A 12,246-nucleotide genomic window follows, 5' to 3' on the forward strand; every position below is an offset into this window, starting at 1 on the left:
AGGTAGGTGGATAGGTAGGTAGGTAGGTAGGTGGGTAGGTAGATGGAGCTTGGATAAGGAACTAATGAGAAAACTCAAGAAAGCCATCATGAGACCAAAATGGAAGGATGAGACGTCATGAGTTAGTCCTGGGTGGGAACAAACATATTTACCAATATTCCTCTTTTTATATATTCCCGCCTTAGATGGGAGAAGCAAAATTCTGATGGCCAAGAATATGCAGTCAGTGAAATCCTAGGGGTAGAACAACCCAGAAGACAAGGGGAGGGCCATAGCAAATGAACAAAGTATTGTGTGTTTGTGTGTTTTTTAAAGATTTTATTTATTTGCTTGAAAGAGAAAGAGAGCAGGGGCGGGGAGGGTGAGGAGCAGAGGGAGAGGGAGAAGTGGATCCCCAGCTTAGCAGGGACCCCAACTCGGGGCTCGGTCACAGACCCAGAGATCATGGCCTGAGCCGAAGGCAGAGGCTTAACCAACTGAGCCACCTGGGCACCCCAACGAAGCATTGTTTTAAAAGAAAAAATTGCAGCTGGGTACTTAAGGATTTTGGTATTTTACAATAATAAAATAAATTATTATTTGCCTTTTCCTTTGGCAAAAGCTCTCTGCTTTCCATTCTTTGGGGTTCTTTGTTTCTTTTGCTATATAGGCCAGCTCATCTGTTGTGCACTTCCTTCTTATTGTTATGGCTGGAAGCCTGGGAACTACATTTCCCAGAATCCCTGCCAGTAGTTTCAAGACTTAAGCTGATGACCAGAGGTACCCGCATGAGATTTTGAAGGCCAAAGAGAAGCAGAAGCCACATTATGGCCCTTCGTCAGAAGTGGGCAGGTGTGTGGGTGTCAGCAGATATCAGAGTTTGCACAGAATCCCAGACATTCTCCTGTGAATCATCCACTCAGAGCTGGAAGTAGATGACATCACTACTAGCAGTTTCCTTTAGTCCCTGAAACTTCCAGTCTCTTAAAACTAGCAGCATATTTGAAAGCTTGTGGCTTTCCCTAGCTCCTTCAGCCCTCCTGGGCATTTTGTATGCATCCAGTTCCCTGTATTAATTTTTTTTCCTGCTTAAAATATCTAGAGTGTTTTTCTTTACTAAATCCTATTCTGTAAATCAAAATCTCATTTCATAATGAAAATCAAAATAAAGTAGAATTTCTCTTTATTATATAGTTTTATATTTTTTCCCTAAATAGCTACAGATTTCTTTCATGAAATTTTGAACGCAAACCTGTGTACATAATAGCGTGAAGTGAAATGCATGTGGAAGATTGTAAAATGGCAAGAAGTACTAGAAGGTATAGTTGGGGTTCTAAGGATGGCGGAAGTAAGCAAATTTTTTCCCCAATTAAGGTTTCAGAGGTAGGGTCATGATCATCAGATTTAGCAAACGACAGAACACCTCGTTAAATTAGAATTTTAGATAAACTGTGTGGTAGGCAGGAAAATGTCCACCCCCAGATAAGTTCGTCTCCTAATCCTTGTGACCCATGAATGTGTTACATGGCAAAAGACATTCAGGTGTGATTAAGCGTAGGAGCCTGGAAAGATGAGTCGTCTCCATCATGCAGCTGGGCCCAATTAATCAGAGTCCTTAAAAGTGGAGAACCTCTGCCAATTGCAATCAGAGGGCGGGTGGTATGACTAAGGAAGCCTGGAGAGGTGCAATGTTTCTGCCTTTCAAGATGGAGAAAGAAGGCACTGTGCCAAGGAATGTGGGTGGGCCTCAGGAGCTGGAAAAGGTAAGAAAGTGGATTGTTCCCTGGAGCCTCTGGTAGGAATGCAGTCCTGCTGATACAGATTTTATCCCAGTGAGGACCGTGTCAGAGTGCTGCCCTCTGTACCTGTAAGATAATAAATAAATTTGGGTTGTCTTAATCCACTCACTGTGATGATTTGCTGCAGCAGCAATAGAAAATTGTTAACCAACAACAGGTCGTGTTTTAGTGTAAGTATAGCCTTGAAATAATTAAGACGTGCTTATATTAAAAAGGGGCGGTTTTTTAAAAATTAAAATTTAACTGTGAGTCTTTGTATCTTACCTGGCAACCATATTTATAAGAAGGCGGGGTTCCAGAGCTCCTTCACAATATCAATCTTTGGCACATATGTCAATTTTTGGCACTTACTATGTGCCAGACACTTAAAATAAGTGAGTTACCTATTCTGTTTTTGTATGATCATTGCAAGTCTTTGGTGTAGGTATTACTGTGGCTATTTTTAAATGAGATAACTGAGTCTACATAGAATATTAAACAATTTGCTTAATGCAAGTCTTAGACCATGAAGGAGCTGGGGTGGGGTTTGGCAGGTCTATGTGACCCCAGAACCCTTTAGGCTAAGCTATCTCCATCTGCTTTGCTAGGCTGTGACACCATTTTTTTTTCATCTGCTGTCATCTCTAGAGCCCCCAAAGCCAGCCTCTACTATCTCCTCCACATCCTCCCACCCACTCCTTCCTGCAGCCCAGGAATCTGACTTCTGCTGCCACCTCCTCTGTACCATTGAAACTGCCTTCTCAAAGGTCACTGATAACCTTTAATCAGCCACACTTCTTAGTCCTCCTTTTTGCTGTCTGTGCACCATGTAACCATGCTGTGTTCCCCTCCGTCTCCTAAGCATGCCTCCTCTACCTCCACGCCCCCCCACCAAGCTTTTATGTTGTAATATTGAAGAACCTTCTGCCACTCTGATTTTACTTTCTGGTGATGGCTACTGTTATGTGTCAGCTTGACTAGACTAGAGGATGCCCAGATATCTGGTCAACCCATGATTTCTAGGTGTGTGTGGGAGGATATTTGTGGGAGAGAGGAGCATTTGAATCTGTAGATGGAGGAAAGAAGATAGATAGCCCTCAGTGATGCAGGTGGGCATTGTCCAAACTGTTGGTTCCCTGAATAGAACAAAAAGATAGAGGAAGGGTGAATTTGCTTTCTGTTTGGGCCAGGATGTCTGTCATCTTCTGCTCTTAGGCGTTGACTCATCTGGTGCTCAGGCCTTTGGGCTAGGACTGGAACTATACCACCAGCCTTTGGTGACTTTTCAGCCTCTATAATTGTGTGAGCCAGTCCTACATAGTAAATCTATAACTTGTATATATCCTGTTGGTTTGCTTTCTGTAGAGAACCTGATGAATATGCTTCTGTCTTCTTACTCTTCTCACCTTTTATGATGGTATGAAAGAGGCTTGCTTCTGTTCTCCCACACTCCCACTTTTTTTTCTTCTATTCAGAGCTCCCTTGGATATCTCACTATCATGGCTTCAACTTCCACCTCTACTGACCATTCCCAAATCCTATCTTCAGTTCTCACTGCACACTTGTACAAGTACCTGCTGCCCAAGCCCACCCCCCTCACGGTCCACCTGCCCTTCTTCCCCAGTCTGTGAAAAACATGGGTGCTCTGCACACCCTAGGGCTGATATACTTTTGAGTCTTGCCTCTTTCCCTCAATGAGATCGCTGAATAGTCAATATATCGCAAGTGTTTTGTTCTTCACGGTATCTTCAGCATTCCTTTCTTCTTCTCTGTAGAATGTGGGACAGTTTGTGCCCCAGGTCTTGGATACTGCCTACTGTTGCCTCAGAGGCCCTCGACTTAGCAGCCTGCCAGGGAGGTTTTACTGATGTCTAGGAACCACCCTCCACCCCCTCCAGATTTAGTGGTTCTGGGACAAGGCCCAGATAACAAACTTGGGTAAATCTTACCAGGTATATTCGTTTTCTATGGCTGCTATAACAAACTATCACAAACTGAGTGGTTTGAAAGAACACAAGTTTATGCTCCTACAGTTCTGGATGCCAGAAGTCTAAAATGAGTTTCACAGGGCCAAATTTAAGTTCTCTCACTCTCTGGAAGCATTAGGGGAGAATCTGTTTCCTTGGCTTTCCCATCTTCTAGAAGCCATCCCATTCCTTCATAAGTGGTCACATTATGTGTCTTTTCTTACCCTGCCTCAGTTGTTACATTGCCTTATTCTTCTTCTGTAAGTCCTGTTCCCCTCCCCTCTCTCCCACAGGGATACTGGTGATTACAGTTAGGGTCACCTAGGTAAGCCAGGATAATCTCCCCATGTCACGACGCTGGAGTAAGTCAGCAAATTTAATTTAATTTAATTTTATTTTATTTTATTTTATTTTTTTGCCATGTGAAGTAACATCACAGGTTCCCAGAATGAAGCTGTGGATATCCTTGGGGTCCATCTGTCTGTCTGTTGGTCAGTCTATCAATCACACCAGGTAATTATAATTTGTAGTCAAGCTTAAGAACCACTTTTAAAACTGACCAACCTTCTTCTAGGCTTCTTTTTCTAATCTATCTTATTCACCGTTCTCCTAATACACCATCCCTATTATCACATGGCCCTGGTGATATGCCACCAAATCCCTCCTCTGCTCTCTTAGAATACATCCCAAATTCCTTAGTAGAGAACACAAACCAGTATACATAGACTAAAGACTCCTCACCGAAGCAGGTGTATTCTACTATTCCTGTACACGAACGTTTTGCTGTAGGTAAACTGTTTTTCTCAGACAACCCCTGGCATTCCGATTGGCTTAGTTATTTTGTTTTTGCGGTTTCACTCGCATGCAAGGCTTTCCTCCCTGTCCTGTGCTTACTCAGATCTTACCCATGTGGCAAGCTGTGTTCTTTTCCACAGTCTTCCATAAGACAGGACTACAGCCTGGGTGGCTTAAAAAGTGACCTAGAAGTGCATTGTCTCACATTTCTGGAAATTAGAAGTCCAAAGTCAAGGTGTGAGCAGGTTGTGTCCTGAAGGCTGTGAGGGATGTAGTCTGTTTGTGGCCTCTCTCTGTGACTTGTAGAGGGACATCTTTTTGTGTCTATCTGTATTGTCTTCTCTCTCTGGGTATGTCTCTGCAAATTTCTCCTTAAAAAAATGCTAGTCCTGGTAAATTCGGACCCATACTAATGACATCATTTTAACTTAATTACCTCTATAAAGACCCTCTCCCCAAATAATAACATTCTGAGGCACTGGGGGTTAGGATTTTAACATGGGAATTTTTAGAAGGGACACAATTCAGCCTATAACAGAGGCTTTCACAGTCCTATTTGGTTTCTGATGTCTTTAGCCTCCTTTGGCTTAGGTGAAAGGTCCTTCCTCCATCTAAGTAACAGAATAGTTTTTGTCCATGCATTTGGAAAAAATAACAAACTAAACCTTGAATGTGCCTTCTCAGTTGTCTTCGAACACTTAACTTTGTGTGTGTCTGTGTGTCCGTCCTTCCAAAAAAGAACATGAGCTCCTCCACGACAGTCATTGTGTCTTATTGATCATGCCATTCTTACACTCAGGACATCTAGGATAGGAACTCAATAAATACTTGGTGATTTCACTTCAGAAAACTTAAGAGTGTTTAGTTTGGGATGGGGAGTGAGCAGAGATTATCTCGGTCATGGGAAATGATCTAATGTCATATCCTCGAATGAAGGATCAGATCAGTACCTTGGTTGGTGAGAATCTAAGAGCATGCTTTCAAGTGGTATACTGCTTAAAAGCCAGGAGCTGACCACAGGAAAAGAGAGGGGAGAGAGACAGAAGAAAAGCAAGTCTCTTGATACTCAAACTAATTAATCTAAAAACTGGGTGAGTCAAGGGTAACAGCATTTTGCCTCATCAGCATCATGCCTACCTCTCCCCCCACCAGTACTTAGGCTGCAGCGATAGTAGGGGGCTTTGGAAGACTTCTCAAGCTGACACAGGCAGCCTGAGTCGGGCACCTCGCCAGTCCTTCTGTGGGTGCCCTTGCGCTTCCATCTACTTGTTCTAGTTAGGATGCTGCCTGCCAGGCAGAGAATCTCTGGTCACTTTCACCGAAGCGCTGGCTGTACAAATGGCTGAGTGGGAGACTGCCAGGCTGAGGAATGGCGAGGGTTGCCTATGTAGGAGGTATTTATCTTCTTAGCCTGAGTGTCTACAGAACTGCAACAGGGGAAGTCTCAACATCAAAAGGAGTCACCGGAGCACCCAAGTGTGTCATCCCTTCAGAGAGGAATATGTCTGAGCCCCATTGAGAAAATGAGGAAGTACTTAAAAATATACTCCTTAGCCTTGAAATAGTGTGGAACTGAAACACCTGCATCTTTCCTGGATGATCTGGGCAATTTCCTCCTCTCTCCTGGCCCCGCTCCCTTCTCCAGGGGGGCCACGTGCCTTTCCATGTCTATTAACATTGTGGGGCTCCAGTTCCTGCAGCTCCACTTCCGGCTTGTTTTCTATTATCCCGCCCAGGTCCCTCCAGCTGTCCCTGCCTGGTGTTGATGCTGAGGAAAATGGGAGCCTGTTCCGTTTGCCCTGACTTAAGCCGCTGTGGGGGCTTTCCGTGGACTCTTTAAAACTCTGCACCCCTGTACTTTTCACTCCCTCGTGAGGGGAGTCTGGGCACCCAGGAATGGCTACCTCCTCTGCTTCAATTCCTGTGCGCTTACGGAGCATGTGGGACGGGGAGCATTATCTGGGTCTCCTTTCTTGCTGCAGCTGCCACACTTGGAGAAGGAAGGGGAATCTTCAGGCATCTGATGCTTGCTTGAGTGGGCAGCCCTTCCCTCTCAGAACTCCGTGTGTGGAGCGTAGGGCCGGGCTGGTCCCCATGGCCTCCAGCACGACTGGAACAGCTGGGGGTTATTTTTGCAGTGGGGGCGTTAGAGGAACAAGAGTGCAGTTGCCCAGGGCTGTCCTCCATATGAGACTGTGCAGGGGGTCACCGGTTAGACTGTGCTGCGTCAGCTTCAAGGATCGGGAGCTGAGCTGGTGTCAGCCTAGCCCACATACCTTCGTAAAGTCCCTTCCATCTAGTCTTCCTTTCCAACCTCTGAGCTTCCGGCCGAGAGACCAAGAGCCTCAATTACCTCGTTTTCATCCACCAAGCTGTTCAAACAGCTCTTGATGGTGGACCCACCCTCATCCTATCCTGTGTGGACTTGGCACAGAGCCTCTGTTTTCTCTCTAAAGGGTCACCCTCACCTTAATAGGTATCAGTTCAAAATTCTTTATTGTTCCTGGTAGACTTAATGCCTTTTCTTGCATTTTCCTCTGTCTTTGTGCTCTCTCAGGGCTGTCAGATGGGGACTTAGCAATCTGCTTCATACCAAATCACATCCTGTAACTTGAGGTTTGTGTACAAGCAACAGAAAAATCCCAAATTACCGAAACTCAAAAGAGCTCAAGAAACATGCGTGGATTTCTCTCATGTGAAAGGGTAGAATAAAATTGTGTAGGGTGGGTAGTGTGGCTCTGCTCCAGGAAATCCTTAGAAAACAGGCCACTGGGCTTTTTCCTGTGTAGTGCGACCTCATGTTCATGGTCCAAGGTGGCATCTGTTCCCAGACAGCAGGAGGGGTGAGGTGATGAAAAAGAGAGGCAAAGGGCATGTGTCAGCCAACACTCCCACAAGGTTCCCAGGAGCAGCTCTCTGACATTTTGGAATACTTCTCGTTGACCAGATCTTTCTCCCAAGACCATGCTCTGCTGCAAAGGATGCTGGGTAACATGGTATCTATTTAGAGCAGCCGTGTGCGTTCAAAATTGCATTACTAGAAAAGAAGATGAAAACGGAGAGTAGAGAATAACTAGCAGCCTCTGCTGCAAGACTCTATTCTAAAAATAGATTGGGGGGGTGTTCTTGGTAAAAAGAAAAATATGTCTTTCTACAAAGAAACCAAATGATCTGTTTTGGAGTGCACATCTTTACCTACCCTGATATATGTACAAACACACCAGTTTATGTAGGTCAGTACTTACATACATGATAGAGTTGGGGTTTAAGTCAAGTAGACAGAGTTATATACCGGGAACATTTTTAAGCTATTACTGTAAATAGAGATGACTTGTTCTGGAATGTTTTCCCCAATATTGCAATAATCCTTGGAGCTATTATGTTGGTCTGTGATCTTAAGCAACTCAGCCAGCCACTCAGATGGTGAAATATCTGAAATCTCTCTGGGGTCCCCATTGCCAGAATTATTTCAACTTAGTGCCAGGAAACAATATCCCATGGCTATCACGTCTGCATATTTTATTATAGAGAAGCAGGATACTGGGGGAGACAATGACACTTGAGTTAAAGCAAGGTGTGGGGAAGGTGTATATATGTTTATGGTGGGGGATGTATATAGGCTGGACATTTGTGGGGAAATGCATGGAATGCCAGATGAAATAAGGTGCTTAATCAAGAATTTTGAGTGCCCTGGGGGACAAACATATCCCTTGCATGACAGTGGCCATCTAAGAGAACTTAAAATAATCTTTTGGGTTTTTAGGTGAACTTTTTAAAGAGTACAGAAAATATTTTTGCTTAATTTTATTGTTAGTTTTTTAATTGAAACAAAGGAGTCCCCTCTCCCCAAGAGAGTGAAATTCCATGAGGGAGCAGCATTTACCTTGATGAACTTGAAAATAGTCTTTGAATGGTGGTCTCCACATACAAAGTTTTTAAGCTACTGTTTCTTAAAGGAACTACATTTTTAATTTGTCCTTTGTGCTATCTAAGAGAGAAGAGTAAATCTAAATCAGGAGCACTTTTGAACAAAAAGATCTTTTTACCTTCAATTAGCAGCTGCCTTTGTATAACTCCTCCCTCCCCAGTCCCACTGTATGAGTGAGTTTTCTGCACTCACTGTCTGTCCTCTGAGGTATAGGATTTCTGTGATCATTTTTGTTCTGTGTGTTGACACATGTTACTATAAACCATTCTGGACGTTGAACAATCACCTTGTCATTGCTTGCTGCTCCAGTTTCCATGTCTGAGTTGACATTTGTGTTTGCCAAAATTGAAGACTCTCAGCCAATGACACCCAAAACAGGCCGAGCTCCACAAGGCCTCTGCCATAGCAGTCACTGCCATGATGATGTTCCTAGCAAGCATGGTGGTGGGTGCCCTTCTTTACAGTCATGCAGATGGGGCAGTTCACAGGTGGCAGAATGGGGAGTCACAAAAATGCAGGCAAAACTTTTTATTAAATGAAACATTTTGTAAGATTTTATTTCTTTGACAGAGAAAAAGAGAGAGAGAAGCAGAGAGCATGAGCCCAGAGGAGCAGCAGAGGGAGAGAGAGAAGCAGATTCCCCAATGAGCAGGGAGCCCAACATGGGGCTTGATCCCAGGACCATGAATTCATGACTTGAACTGAAGGCAGACTCTTAACTGACTGAGCCACCCAGGTGCCCTTATTAAATGGAGTTTAATGTTTTTTTCTCAGTATTGCATTTGGGTAGTTTTGTTTTATTTTTTTAGAAAGATTTTATTTATTTATTTATTTATTTATTTATTTATTTATTTATTTGAGAGAGTGACAAAGAAAGAGAGAATGAGCATGTAGAGCAGCAGAGGGAGAAGGAGAAGCAGACTCCCTGCTGAACAGGGAGCCCAATGTGGGTCGATCTCGGAACCCTGGGATCATGACCTGAGCTGAAGGCAGATGCTTAACCAACTGAGTCACCCAGGTGCCCCATGGGTACACAGTTTTAAATGGCTCATCAGCCTAATAAATTGATGACTAAAAATTAAATTGGCTAACAAACAAAAATAAAAATAATGACTCAACAGCTTTCAAAAGTAAAAGATCCAAGTAAAAAAAAAAATGAGTCATTAAGCATGCACATGCATCTTTGTATTATTAGCTCCAATAGGGATGATTTTGTTTGACCAAAACCAAAATCTTCCATTTCATTAAATTGTAAAAATAAATAAACTTAAATGTGTAAGATTAAAATTCAATGACTTTCTTTGGATTTTAGGATATTATTATGGCATGATACATCTGTTCAGTATTTCTTTTTATAATTAAGTAAAATAATAAACTATTTCTTAGCACTAAAGATTTTGAGAATTTTTTTTCCTTTAACAGGAGGCCATATAACAAGTTTGCAGAATACAAAACTAGGAAGCTAATTTGTAGTGTCTGTCCTTGTCCACATTTTAGCACCATCTCTCGCCTGAATTTCTAGCTCACTTGCCCTTTCCCCATTGGTCAGGAGCACCACAGGCAGACCATCCATTGAAGCACTCAGATACCTTGTCTGCCTTGGAGGCTGACACACTTTTACCCTAATGAGCATTAGTAAAATGTCAGAAGGTTAGTCTAATAAACAAGGTACACCAAGTGAAGAATATGAATTTGTATTCTATACTAAAAAGCAAAGATGATAGGGAGCATTAGTTGGCAGAGGGCCAACCCCATAGAGCTATTAGATTAATAAATTGACTTAGAACTGTCATTGCAGGAAGTGAGGTAGAAGGAGAGTCCTTCTGAAAATCTGTGAGAATGAAATTGAACATGGGTGATTATAACCAAGTCCTTCCTAAGGCTCCTAAATTGAATTTGTTATCCAGTTCGATATATTTTTATATCAGATGGCTTTTACCTTTCTTAGACTTACATGAGTTCATCCCCCTCATTCTCATTTTCTGGGTCCATCCATTCCCACCTCTATTGTCCACAAATCTCATCACCCCTAATTGTGTGCACTCAGACACACATACACGCACACACACACACACACACACGGTGTCCTTGGGGGAAGGAAAGGATTGATAAAGTAGATAAAATACCAGAAATAATGGCAAGAAACAAAGTGAGAACTGGAGGAGAATGAGTGTAAGAAAAATGGAATGCATCAAGTAGAAATATTTGAATATTGCTGATTTTAGTTTATGAATTTGTATTTACCCTTCTGAGGACAGATGTGATTACTGAGCAATATTTTGTTCTCTCGCACCTTATTTCATCCTCCCATAATATAACCTTCAGCCAACAGCTAGAATGCCTAAACTCTCTCTTTTACTGGAGGAGATCTTGAGTCTTACAGGTTATATACTGCAGAGCCAACATGAAAGGACACTTTCCCCCTCCCCCCAATCTCTCATGAAGTTGTTAGACTCTGACCCTGGGAGGCTGATTTATGTCTGTACATTGGGGAGGGATGCTTAGTGGACAAGGACAAGGAGAATAAACAGAATTTGGCCTGTGATTTGGTACTGTCTGAGTTTTGTAGTCAGGAAAACGGAATGCTCATTTGTGTACCTTCAAAGACATTCTCAAGACATATCATCCCATAAATTTCGGAGTGAGTAATTTGTATTCTCAAAGGCCCTCTGAGGAGTGATCTACAGAGTAACCTTCAGGGATGTTCAGGCAACCAAGACCAGGCTGGATTCTTCAGAGGGCACATGGCTTCCTCAATACTTAATCAAAGTCTGTCAGGAGATGGGCAAAACCTCCCCTGTTCAGTTAGCTTTTCTTTGTAACTTGAGTTTGTTTCTCACTTTCAATGTTGTAAGGTAACCTTTGAAGCAAAAATAAGATGCATGATTTGTAAAAGTTTTTCAGGCTTCCTGTATTTTTTCTTTGGAGGTCAAATGGGAAGGTAGATAAGTGAGATACTAGAAAATCGAAACCTAAGGAGATTTAACTAACTTTTTCTGTAGTTGCAATTCAGTAAGTTGATCTATTTTACCATAGGAGAAGAAGAAAGGTGACTCACTAAACCTCTGTAAGGATCAGCTGTAAAATGAAGACTATAACAACCTCAAAAAACAAGGCATTATGTAACCAAATGACGTATTATAGTAATAGCAAGTATGTGCTAATGGCTATTACAAATATAAGTTTATCAAGTAATATGGCTTCTTTAGTCATTTAAGAAAACAACCAGTTAGCTTAGTTAGGCTGGGCTCAGCTGGATAGTTCTTCTAGTGTTAGCTGGGCACCCTTATGAGCCTGGTGTGAGTGACAGATCATCTAGGTGTTTCTGTTTCTGGGATGTGGCTGGCTGTCACTTGGGATAGTGGAACCAATGGTCCATATGTTTTTCATCCTCCAGAAAGATAGCCTGGACTTATTCATGTGGTGATCTCAGGGATGCAAGAGGAAGAAAAGCTTTCAGAACTGGCATACTATCGTTTTTGCCATATTCTCTTGGCTAAAGCAAGTAACAAAAGTAGCTCAGATTTAAGGGATGGGAAAACAGATTCCACCTCCTCCTGGGAAGAGTGGAAGGCATATGACAAAGGCCAGGAATAAAAGGAAGCTGAAAATGTATGGACATTTTTATAGTCTGCCACAGTAAGTATATACTGTATAATTTATTCTTTATACTTATCTTAATGACTTTGACATGGCTTATTTAAAAAAATCAATATAGTGATATAGTAACATGTACATAAAAATTTAAAAGCTAGTCTTACTATATACATGGAAACAGGATGCTAGATCCAAGATTTTT

This window comes from Lontra canadensis, unplaced genomic scaffold (assembly GCF_010015895.1).
Source record: "Lontra canadensis isolate GAN:19392208 unplaced genomic scaffold, GSC_riverotter_1.0 scaffold4, whole genome shotgun sequence".
Taxonomy (NCBI): domain Eukaryota; kingdom Metazoa; phylum Chordata; class Mammalia; order Carnivora; family Mustelidae; genus Lontra; species Lontra canadensis.